The sequence below is a fragment of the Mustela lutreola genome, chromosome 5, assembly GCF_030435805.1.
Source record: "Mustela lutreola isolate mMusLut2 chromosome 5, mMusLut2.pri, whole genome shotgun sequence".
NCBI classification, from domain to species: domain Eukaryota; kingdom Metazoa; phylum Chordata; class Mammalia; order Carnivora; family Mustelidae; genus Mustela; species Mustela lutreola.
Genome location: NC_081294.1, coordinates 102,912,393 through 102,925,348, shown reverse-complemented (window position 1 = coordinate 102,925,348; position 12,956 = coordinate 102,912,393). Strand labels below are relative to the sequence as shown.

The following is a 12,956-nucleotide window of genomic DNA, read 5'->3' as shown; positions in this document are numbered from 1 at the left end:
CAAACATGACGTAGAACCCAGATACAAATTTAAAACGTATATCTACGAATGGATAAAGAAGATGTGATCCATACACACAATGGAATATTACTCAGCCATCAGAAAGGATGAATACCCAGCTTTTGCAACAACATGGATGGGACTGGAGGAGATTATGGTGAGTGAAATAAGTCAAGCAGAGAAAGTCAAGTATATGGTTTCACTTACTTATGGAACATAAGGAATAACATGGAGGATATTAGGAGAAGAAAAGGAAAAGTGAAGGGAGGAAAATCGGAGGGGTAAGCGAATCATGAGAGATTGTAGACTCTGAGAAATAAACTTAAGGTTTTGGAGGAGAAGGGGGTCGGGGGATAGGTGAACCAGGTGGTAGATATTAAGGAGGGCACGAATTGCATGGAGCACTGAGTGTTATACGTAAACAATCAATCTTGGAACACTACATCAAAAATTAATGATGTACTGTATGGTGACTAATATAACACAATAAAAAAATAAAATAAAAATTTATCTAGATAAAGACATTAAATAAAATCAAAGAAAAAAGGCAAACTATGAAAAAAAAAAACGGAACGTGTTTGAGATAGGACTAATTTTCTTTATACCATCAATAAAATTAATTCAATGTATAATAACTCAACATAAATTTAATAATTCCTGTGTTGACACTGTCTCTACACATGATAAACTGATTAACAGTACATTATCACCAATTCAGACCAAGGATTACCAATCTAATAGCCAAATCATAAAATATGCCCCTGAAGAGAAAAGCTTTCCGAAAACCACTGTGTTCCATAAAGCAACAGATCACCCAGGAGCTTGCTAGAAATGCAGAATCTTGGGGCCCACATCTCTTGTCCTCAGCCAGAATCTAAATTTTAATAAAACTCCAGGTAACTGATGCATACATTAAAGTTTTCAGAAGCACTACTTTCAAGTATCACATTCCTTTTCTGCCTGGCATTTTCTCCTTCAGAAACAAAATTATCATCTAATAGGATCCAGGGTCTTCTCCTCTAGGTTTGTTATCTTGGAATTAATTCTCATATGTAAAAAACCATAAGAAAAAACATCACATTTGAGGTTACTCTGAATAGCCTAGTAAATGTGCATTATGCTCCAATGTATTAGACACAAATTATATATTATCATATTTTAAATACTTTATTTTGATGATAAAACAAGTTCATGCTATAGAAACATTCTAGAGTTTTTATTTGGTAGAATTTTTCTTGAAGTACCAATCCTGTCTACTCTACTATATCTATCACTGCTCTGAACGATGACTGGCAACATCACAGTAACTAGACACAGTTGCTTCTGACCATGGAACTGTACCTTAGCTTACCATAAGGAGTCTATTAGAACCGTCAGCACTCATGCTTCACTACCTTCAAGTAAATGGTCATACCAAACTGCAAGAACAATGCAGGCTTCATAGAGGATGCTGAGGAACAGACTGCATGAGTAGATTCCCCTATAAAGGATTTCTCTGCACTTACATGCCATACCAAGTTCAATAGTTGTTCCTATTGAAATACTAAAAGGGCAGGCTGGCCTATATTTTCCTAAATGAAATCCTTCCATATTGAAGATATAGAAGGTTATTTTGTATGCTATCCTGTCTTCATCAGCCCTTCATCCAATTCCTTCCAATAACACTTCTTTTCAAGTTAAAAATAAATGACAACACATTTAGACAAACATTAGTTTTGTTGAGGTAGAATTCTAAAAGGTAAAAAATTACCTCGTTTTGCTCACTTTGGGCCCCCGAATTTTGACTCTAATACCACAGGTAGGCTCTATTTGGTTTAAAAGACATTACATACATAGATTATTTAGCCTGAATTTGACAGGGGCAACAAAAGCTTTATTGGAACAACTGAACCCAAATTCTATAATGTAATGGTTTCTAAATGCTGATCCACAGAACACTGCTAGGCCAAGTCATAAGAATTACCCAGAAAACATTTTTAAAATACAAACTCTAAAGCCCTGTCACCTGGATTCAGATTTCTTAGATATGGGGTGAAATCCAGAATGGGCATTTTTTTCCAAATTCCACCAGACAATCCTGATGCATAACCTAGGTACATATGCAAGAACTTGAAAAGTCATTTACTGGGACGCCTGGGTGGCTCAGTGGGTTAAGCAGCTGCCTTCGGCTCAGGTCATGATCCCAGCATCCTGGGATTGAGTCCCACATCGGGCTCCTTGCTCCACAGGGAGCCTGCTTCTCCCTCTGACTCTGCCTTCCACTCTGTCTGCCTGTGCTCGCTCTCGCTCTCTCTCTGACAAATAAATAAATAAAATCTTTAAAAAAAAAAAAGAAAAGAAAAGTCATTTACTGGGGTCTAATATCCAATTCTCACTGTTCCACACTTGAATTAATAACTATTAACATGACATTTCCATACTGTATTCAACAGGACACACTTCCCTCAAATGCTAATAATAAATATCCAAATGAACAAACAAAAATAAGGTTCTATATTCAAATAGGTTTAAGAAACACTGCATTTAAATAAAATCAGAATGTTTTCTTTACTTCATATAACTAATGTATATTATACATCTCTACCTCAGAGAATATAGTAGGTAGCAATTCCCTAATTTATTTGACCACGGACTCCTCTTTTTGGTGTGTCCTGTCTCAACACCTGCCAGAACTGGTGTTCTGTAGAGCAGAGTTCAGGAAGCTGTCTTCACCAGTGACTAGGAAGCATTATCTAGGATACTGAGTCCCATTGTCTCTGTCCCTCTTCCTTCTATCTCCACTGTGCTGTGATGTCTCCTTTCCTCAAAGCCCCTTGTCTCTGGTCACAGTCAGCCCTCACTCTTGGTCCATGCACTTGTTGATGCATAACCATTGAGGATTAAATCATCACCACTGATGAGCATGAAAGGTTTTGCTTCTTTTGGTCAGCTCTGCGGTATTAATGTGGCTATGATGATTTGAGTTTGTTCCCTCCCCCCACCTCTCCATCTCTCTCTCTCTCTCTCTCTCTCTCTCTCTCTCTCTTTGGAGCACAGGTTCTTTCTGCATGCTGAATAAGCAGCTGAAAAGGGTCCTTCTATTTGAGCTTCTCCAATTCCTACCTGACACCATTAAACACCCTCAGATAGCCCCAGATATTATAGTTTTTATTCTTCACGCCAAATATGGTATGGGTGAAACCAAAAAGGGTTACAGACACAAAAACTTATTCTCCATCAACCACCATCTCTGATGCCGTAGGAGGACAGGGTGGGTGCTAGAAGGAGACATTTTTAGAAAGATGGTATCCTTTACATAAAAGGGATCAGTCAATGTCCAAGTGAAATAAACATTCACATGGATTTTTATAAGCTTCAAATATTATTGTTAGTTCTAGTTCTCTCCTAATTCTCTCCCCATCCTATCACCACAGCAATCCATAAAACAGAAGAGGAATCAGGAGAGGTTTCTGATTTGTGTTGTTTTTTTAAGCACATAGCATATACAAGGCATTATAGGGATTTATATATGCATGTGTGTATGAATTGTTATTTTTTTCCTTTTGAACCCCTTCACCCATTTCTCTGACCCTGTCCTGATCAGAGACCTTTTATTCCTTTGATAATGAAAATAGGTGGTCACCATATATGGAAAAATATGTATGTTTTGCTTTTCCTAACCAATATTCTACTTCAGAAGGGCCTTCAAATAGTTTGATGTAAAAAATTGGGACAGAGGAAAGAAAGAACACCCAGAAAAACACATGCAATTATGTAGCCACTCAAAACCAGGCTGCCCTAAAGGAGGGCATGTTAGATAAAAGAGACAGCACAAATTGGAAAGCTTTTTAGCCCTCAATAGTACTTTAATATTAGGCCTTCACAGGATTAGTATTAGTGCTCTATATGACCGCTTTATAAGCTTTATAATTACTATCTCCAAAAGTGACTACAGAGGCTCAGCCTAATATCAAGGTCTATGAAGTCTGGGTCATGCAAGAGTGCTAACTGACCCATGTGCCATCACCATGGTGATCATACTTGAAACTTACTCCAAGGATGATTTGATAAGATTGTAGCAGAGCCATTAACAAAATTCCTCTAAAGACAAATGGAACTGATGGTTCAGTTATAACAACTGAGGACAGATGAATCCCTAAGAAGACAGGTGCTGGTCTTCTCCGGCCTTTTCTGCATGCTAAGATATGATGCCCTCTGTCTCCACACTTCTCCAAAAAGGAATTCATGACAGGTAACAGTTATCAGCTCCTGGAGGCACTTTTCCAGTTAAATGTTTCTATATTTCTGTTCGTTTGAATCCCCGTGGTTATAAAATCAGGAAGTGTTTAATACTGAGAACTTTTACAACAATGAAAGACTGTTTGCTAAAGGCCCGCCTTGACTCCTCATTAGTGTTTTACTGTTGCCTAACCCTATACTGGAAAAACCAAGGACCAGCCTGTCAGTTCCAGGTGGCAAATGGACTGGTGGCCCCAAAGAAGTGAGATCCATGCTGTCTGCAGTATGCAATGAAGTGAGGCCAAATAGCTGTTAGGTAGAAAATATGGTGGCATTCACTGAGTGAGTTCAGCACTAGTCAGAGAAAATACGTCCATGAATTAGAAATTGGAAATCAGGGCATGTCAGCCCTGTCCCCAGCTCTGTGTAGAATGACCTGAAAGGTAAATTAGAATATGATACTGCAGATGATGTTTCTCCAAATTTCTGCGTGTAGTGGTCATGAGAACGCACCACTCAGATCTGCTGCTGGCAGGAGTGGAATGGACCAACAGCCCCTGCTGCAGCCTTCTGGATCCATCACTGTGTCTGCACCATGGCCATGCTTCCCTTAGACTGGCCCAAGACTTGACCGTGCATGGCAAGGGTACTAGTGCAGTCCATCGTATGGCTGTGAGACCCAGAAATAGCTGACTTGGGTCAGAGAACTCTCTGTTGAACAGGAGACACATTCTTAGAACTGCACTGCAGTCTGAGACTTCCTGCCAAATCCTCCTTCCTTCCCCCTCTCCTTCACAGGCAACAGACTTATTTCAAAGGCTGCGGCTCTCCTCATCTCCCTCCGGTCACGCTCTCCTTTATCTTTCACAGGCATTTTCCTCAACAAATCTCCTGCATGTCTCAGTGCATCTTGGTGACTTTCCCAGAGAACCCACCTGATGCAGAGAGTTTACATGAAATAGTCCACACTGGGTATTAACTTTAACTCCTCCAAAGCCCTTTCTTGTATATAATCTTATTTGATCCATGGAACTCTTTGTAAGGTGTCCTTGAGATCTTTCATGAGCAAAGAAATCCTTCCTTTTTAAATTAATAAATAATAATCTACAAAATTATCTGTGGCCACACACAGCTATTAAGCATAAAAACTGTATTGTTTATTCATCTATTCAACAAATACTGAGTCACTTCTGTGAACCCAATGACAAAGATTCTTTGCTTAACCAAATGTTGAGTCAGGCTCCTGAACTTTCTCCTAGATCCATCTGAGCGCTTCCTTGTAAAATCCAGTCTTAGCAAACACCCTGCTTAGTCAGTTTAACCAGAACATCCCACCCTCAACACCTGAGCATGTCCCATCACCCTGGCCTGTCTTCAGTAAGAATATTGGTAGATTGGTTTAGTCAAAATACCCCAATCCCTGATGTTTCCTCTAAATAATTTTCCATCCACTGACTCCCACACTACTCCTCAGCTATAAATTCCCACTTGCTTATGGGGTATTCAAAGTTGGATCCAATCTCTCTCCCCCACTGCAAAATTCTGTCAAAGCGGTCTCTATACCTATCTAGTCTGCCTGGTCATCTTTAACAAGGGTTATGAATAATTTTTTCTTTAACACCATTTCTATGCTGGATTCTCCTGGGGATACAGCAGTGAGTAAGACAGAGCCATTCCCTGCTCTTACGGGATTCACATTGATCTTAAAATCACAACTGTAGAAAGAGATACAGAGAAAAAGATCCAGGTGTTATGGGGTTAGGAAAGATTCTAGGGAACCTAACTTTGGTAATCTTAGAGAACACTTCCCTAGGACCTATCACTGAAGCTTGGTTCAGAAGGAACAAGTGAACATCATCTGGAAAGGGTGCTTGAGCTAGTAATAGGGACAGATTGTTGCCACTGAGTAGACAGGGATGGGGGGAAAGGCCCCAGTCAGGAAGCAATTGGGATCATTCAGATAACTGAATGGGGATCAGCATATGTTAGAAGCAGAGAGCAAAAGAGTGCAGGCACCAGATACTGCTATAAGCACATACCTCTTGGCCAAAAGAGTTCCCAAGATTCTGCTTATGTATGCCTGTAAAATAATTTGGGAAACTATGTACCCATTCACACACTGTTAATTCACATCTAAATTCTTTTAATTTAAATTTAAACAGATACAAAGGATTTGATTTCTGGTATATTACAAATATTGACATCTTAAAATAATGGAATACTGTTCCAAGAAAATACCAAAGCTATTGCTACCCAATACCATTCATTGAAAAAAAATACACACACACACACGTGAACAAGCTGATCTTCAACCCTTAGAAACCTTATATCATTCTTTTTTCTCCATGAAGTAATTTTTCCATTCCACCTTCCCCAAAGAATATTTTCATGTAAAATATTTTTATACTTGAAAATTCTTACTGATGTCATTTCATCCTCAGGGTAAAATTTTCTTTCTGGATTAAGTTATTACTAAAATTAATATGTGCTTCATGAAAAGCAATATAGGTATATTATAAATTTTAAACATATGTTTAAAATTGGAAATTCTTCTGTTATAATAGAATGAATGAGGAGTCTTCATTTCATATTTTGGTGGATGATTATTAATTGTTATAATGAGACTGGGTTCAGTACCCATTCCAATATGCTTATTGGGAGCTCTGAGAATCTTTTTTCATACATATAAATAGATGGTATTAGAGCAAAATTTGCTATAAAATGTCATTCAACTCTTTGAACTTCTCCCACTTTACATGCCAAAACCACACAATGGCATATCTTCAAATACTATTTTTGTGATCCACCAGCTGACAACTCAATTAGATCTTCCTCAATTTTGTTGAAAGCAAAGGAATGGAAATCATCCTGAATTGTGAAGAGACTTGTTACCCATCATTAGAGATATCAATTTCTCAATTTCTGGGAATATATCAAAAAGACTTTGCCAGGATTGATCAAATAACTATTAATTATATGTCTTATTCTTTCATCTAGAGGCATCTTTGTTAGCCTAATATACTCACAACAGGTTGGGAAAACTAAGATATTCAGTATTATTAATATGCTTTCAATAAGTTGAGTCAAATCTGTAACTTGCATGCTTTTTAAAAAAGGTATTAACAAAAGTATATTGAAGAAAACACACCATATAACCTAGTTAGCAAAATGATCCCTCACTGTCAAACCAATAATCAAAGAGAATTCTAACTCCATTTTTCATTTCAAATAACCCCGCCATCTGCATTCCAGTTGTAGGTATATGGTTAGATAAGGCATGAAGTTCTGCCTCAGTCTGTAATCTGGATATGAGAGACATATTATAGAGAAGAGCAAATATGGCTTTCGTGTGACACTTACTAATTTGAAAAGGAATTATATTCATTATACTACATAAGTTTAAAGGCATATACTGAAAACTTACAGAGATAAATATTTGCAATAGAACATTTACATAATTATCATTGACATCTTGTTTATATTCAATTAGAACTGTTTGATGATTAAGCTGATGGTACAGTTACAGAAGGTGACCAAACAGAAAATCTTAAATCCAGTTTTTTCCGGTGGGAAAGAAAATGGTTAAGAGTCAACTGGAGTAACCACCATCAGCTTCATGTAAAATGTTGCAGAGGACTCCTGAGGATCAAGAGCACAGTTTTTGATTACCCTAGCCCAATTTAATTCACTCACAAAATATAGCTGGTTGTCACACAGTATGGTGCCAGTATTATGTACAAAATAAGCTATACTCTCCGTCCTGGGAGAACTAACTTTTTTACGGATGAAACAATATATATTCTTACCCACGTTATATTTCAAAGGCAAATAAAGTGTTACAGAATACAGTCCTTGAAAAGACAAAAGGGGAAACTGAACTGGTATAGTCAGAAGAGATTTCAAGTATCTTGCCTTGAAGGACAGCATAGATGAAAACCAGCATTCCAGGTAGAGGAAAGAGGATAAGGAAAGAGGAGGAGGTAATTCAGGGATCAGAAAAGAAGCCAACCAGGGTGCCAGAGAGGCTCTGAACTGGGGAACAGTATAAGCAAAAGCTCAGATTATAAAGAGCCTGAAGTGAACCCACAAAGACTGAGACTTGATTTTTTTTTTAATTAAAGATTTTATTTATTTGAGAGAGAGAGGGAGAGTGAAAGAGCCTGAGAAGGGAGAAGGTCAGAGGGAGAAGCGGACTCCCCATGGAGCTGGGAGCCCAATGCGGGACTCGATCCTGGAACTCCAGGATCATGACCTGAGCCAAAGGCAGTCCCTTAACCAACTGAGCCACCCAGGCACCCCTGAGGCTTGATTTTATAGGTAATGGAGAGCTACAGGAGGTTGTGGCACAAAGGAAAGATACAAAGAACACAAAATAGCTTATGGAAATGGGAAACTAAAACAGGAGAATTCAAAACTACTAAGACCATACTGTAACAATGCAAGTATCAGGGGCACTTGGGTGGCTCAGATCATGACCCTGCGGTCCTAGGATTGAGCTCCGTGTTGGGGAGCCTGTTTGCCCCCTCCCTTTGTCCCTCCCCACCAGGATCCTCCTCCAAAGACATAAAATTCTGATATGCAATGGAGAGCAGCTTTATAAGAGAACAGTTGGTGGGACTTAGCAACTGCACAGAGAAGAAAAGAAAAGGGTCTCAAAGAAGACTGAATGACTAGAAAACATAAAGAAATAATGAGCAGGAGTTGAACAGGATGTTGGTTCTTGGGAGAAAATGTTGAGTTTTTCCTAAAGTTTGAAGGGATAAAGTAGCATGAAAGTTAGCGTTTTCTCTTCATTGCTTTCTAATCCTTTAAAAAAAAAAAAAAAAGGCCTTTCTCTATCATCTACAATATCCGAAAAGAGAATAACTGCATTCAAACATAATTTAAAATATTATAGGACACTTTCAGCATTAATTAGAAATGGAATCAATAAATCAATATAATCTCTAGTGAGGGATAACTTTTATTTTTAAAAACTTCTCAAAAGGCAAATGCTTTTGCTTCAGTGATGTAGGTATTTGCAGTAAACCTTTGGGGCTTAAATTACTGGCTTGAAATTTCTGTTTCCCATATGTAAGCCAAGCCAAACACTCGAGAAGTATTTTTTTCTCTTAAGATATTTCTTTTAACATAAAAGGAATATTCACTTGATACCCTCTTTCAAAATGTTATCTTTACGCTGAGTTGTTCATACTAGATTCTAGATGATATAGGTGAGAATGCTTTGAACAAGCAAAACTATAATCCTTCTGTATGTAAAGTCAGCATGTATTTTAAATTTTCTTTTGGAGCTACATCACATGCAACTGGGAACAAAAGCTACAGGGAACAAAGTGTAATGGATCGTGATGACTGTTTTAGAACAGCTTGAACCTCCTTACAGCCTACAAGACGGCTATGTGAGCTGAATTCAGAAGTACTGAAAATGAATTTCACTGCAAGCTATGCTGGTTCAGAGGCAAATTTGCTTTTTTAGAACATAACTATAGGACTCTCAAGTAAAAGTTCTCATGCCAATGAAAAGATTATCTCCCATGTCCTTCCATTCTGAGTATTTCTTCTTAATACCAAGCACACAGATAATCACGCACAGAATGTTTTTTAAACTACTAATACATTTTGCTCCAATTGCTTGCCACTAATGCAACAAATTGCATTTTTCTATCATTTTCCTGGTGTTATAGTCTTGTCTCTGGTGAATGGAAGTATTACTGCTCCAGGAGATCAAAAGCATTTTCATCTTTTGAGTCAGAAGAGAGGTCAAAGAGTGAGGTTTTGATTCATTGTCTTTATCTTTTAAATGTAACATAACAATAATTGCATCAAGGGCAGAAAGGAGGAAAGGAGAGAAATGTACCAGGGTGGCATTCTACTATAGCTTTTAATATCCTCAAGGAATAATGCCTTTGTCCTTTCTCCTTGGCAGAAGTTCTCATTGAGTACAGGGCCACTTCTGTGCAGATTAAATTTTTCAAGCTATGCTCAGCTTCAGCATATTCTTAATAAACAGAAGCCTCTCACGTCCCAGAAAATCACATCTCTTCAGTGTGGCTGGGATGATATCTTTCAATTCTCTACTGAGAGATTACAAGTAAATATATCTGGGGAAGACTAATGACCAAGGAGACTTGATACTGGCTAATGCTGTTCTGCCACTGAGGTAATCTCCCCACCTCGGCCTCCAACGGAACCAGACATGTTCAGATGGAATATTCCATCAGGAGAAAATGCTATTATCAGTATGGTACCTTGCTTGCTTGAGAATCATGACACACATAGATAGAGATGCCCATCAAGCACATTAGTCCATTATTTTTTTCCTAGGAAAAACCCAGCACGTTCTCTGTTCTGCCCATTTCTCTTAATTCAAGTCCTCCCAGGCAGAACCCTAGCACTCCCATTTTCTTTTCCCTGTGCTGGAACTCTCCCAACCATTTCTGATACAAAGAATCAAGCAGGCATTTAATGGTGCAGAACAAGCAGGCCAGCCCTCTCTGCAGGGCACCTCATTGCAGTAAGAGCGTGCTACCCGTGACTCAGAATGAACCAGATACAGAGTAAAAAATAACAGCAGAAAATGGCAGTTTACAGAATATTGGCAACCCGTGATCTGGAGAAAGGCTGCACGACTGATCAGTTACCTGAGAGCTAGCTGTCCTATCTGCTGCCTTCTTCAAAGATGGGAAAGAATGTAAACTTCTCTTCCCAAGGAAATCAAAGCATTCTCTTGTTTAAATACACAGACACACATACACACAATCTCTGATTTCACAAGCTATGTTGTATCAAAATCAGAGCTATAGGTCAAAATCTTGTTCTTGCATTTTCATTTTTTATTGCTGCACTTTTCTGTCCTTTGTGAAAGCTTTACATATAAATACAAAATCTAAAACACATGTTATTTGTACTTCAAAATATTGCAAAATGGAAGTTCTTTGGGTTATGCCTACTTTCTTTTTAATTATTTCTAATTGAAATATGGAAGTCCTTCACTAGAAAGAGCTGGCAAATTTGCTTATATGTAAGAGCAGCCAACTTTTGCTGACCGAGACCTATTACTACTAGAACTTTTCTTCGTTCCAACCTCCCCTCTCCCTTTGTTCCTATGCTCCCCATTGCCTTCTCATTCCTACCACTCCACATTCCATGCCTCACTTTTTTTTTTTTTTAAAGATTTTATTTATTTATTTGTCAGAGAGAGAAAAAGAGAGAACACAAGGAGGGGGAGCAGCAGCAGAGGGAGAAGCAGGCTTCCCACAGAGCAAGGAGCCTCATGTATAACTTCATCCCAGGAGTCTGGGATCAAGACCTGAGCCAGCCGAAGGCAGACACTTAACTGAATGAGCCCCCCAGGCATCCCTCCATGTCTCACTTTTGACTTCACAGCTACTCATTTGTGGGAGTTATACTAGAAGGACAAGCTGTCAAGGAAAGACCAGGAAGCTCCAGGCAAGCAAAACCTCCCTGAACATCTCTTGCTTTTTACCACATTCCAGCACAGTCTGAGATAGAAAACGGAAAGAATCCGCAACATTTGCTGCTCCTCATGGCCTAGCCCCTAGTACCCTGGCCTCAAAGCTGACTGTGGGAGGACAGAGAAACAGAGGAAGAGACCAAAGAAAGAGGCATAGGGATGAGGTAACTTGCCGCCCCCACTGCCCTCATCCCTGCCATGTTCCACCCCTCACCACCCTGGCACAATGTAAACCCTTTAGGAAAGGAAAGGAGTGACACAAGTTAACTGAGATTAAGGTCTTGCCATCTGGCAGAATGAAGCCCCAAAATACAAATTTAGCTCAGTTACTTTTCCTGCACATGTGAGTTTGTGGCCTGAAAGTCATACTTGGGTGCACTAGGAAGAGGGTGCTTTCTCAACATAGGAAGTACCTATTCTAAACTAACAGTCAACAAATAACTTACAGTGAAAAAGTAAGGCATTCTCGTTTGAAATAAAGATCAAAACAAGCAAATCTACTACTGTCATTCTTCTGTTGAACTCAATCAAAAACAAAGGAAATTGAAATTAGAAGTAACACTTTACCTACTAGAAATAAGGACACAGAAATGCCATTATTTGTAGCTTATATGAGAATCAACTGAAAAGCTCCTAACTTTTTAAAAAATTTTGTTAAAAAATCAAATTTAAATAAAGCGAATATAGACTTTGAAAGTCTTGTCTATACAGCATCAATACTAAAAAGATGTAACTGGAGAAAAACAAGTTGTACAAGACAACAATAAAAACCATAAAATAGCTAAGAATAAAACTAACCAACAAAAGTGTGAATGATAGGAAAAAATAGGAATTTTGGTGAAAAGTATAAAAGATTTACATAAGATACATTCAACATATAACAATGGAAACACCAAATACCACTAATGATAATAAAAGGCATCATTTAGTAAGAGGCATAGAATGGGAATTAATTTTTAGTTATTTTAATTAATGAGCACCTACTATTTGCCAAGAATTGCTGAAGGTGTTTTATATCCTATTTTCATTTTATTGCATCTTTCTAACCAATCTATCAAGTATTGCTATCCCCATTTTACAGATAATGTAAGTCAGATTATAAAATATGTACTTTAACCACTTTGATACATTATATCTATTAAAATGTTTAGGTTTCACCTCTAAAGCATTTAGCTTTAACAAAGTACCTACATAAATCGCATGGAATATTTAATATAAAATTATTATACATTTCTTCTGAAAGAAGGTGTGAAGGAAAAGACAA

At 38.1% G+C, this 12,956-nt stretch overlaps 1 long non-coding RNA gene across 1 annotated transcript in view; it reads right to left on the bottom strand.

Annotated features, from left to right (window-relative positions):
- LOC131832368 (uncharacterized) overlaps nucleotides 1-6,297 on the bottom strand; it is a 72,839-nt gene extending 66,542 nt beyond the window's left edge. Inside the window, exon 1 of the long non-coding RNA XR_009354018.1 lies at nucleotides 6,258-6,297. This is a non-coding gene — a long non-coding RNA (uncharacterized LOC131832368). The remainder of the gene's footprint in view (nucleotides 1-6,257) is intronic.
- Between the last annotated feature and the right edge of the window lie 6,659 nt (nucleotides 6,298-12,956).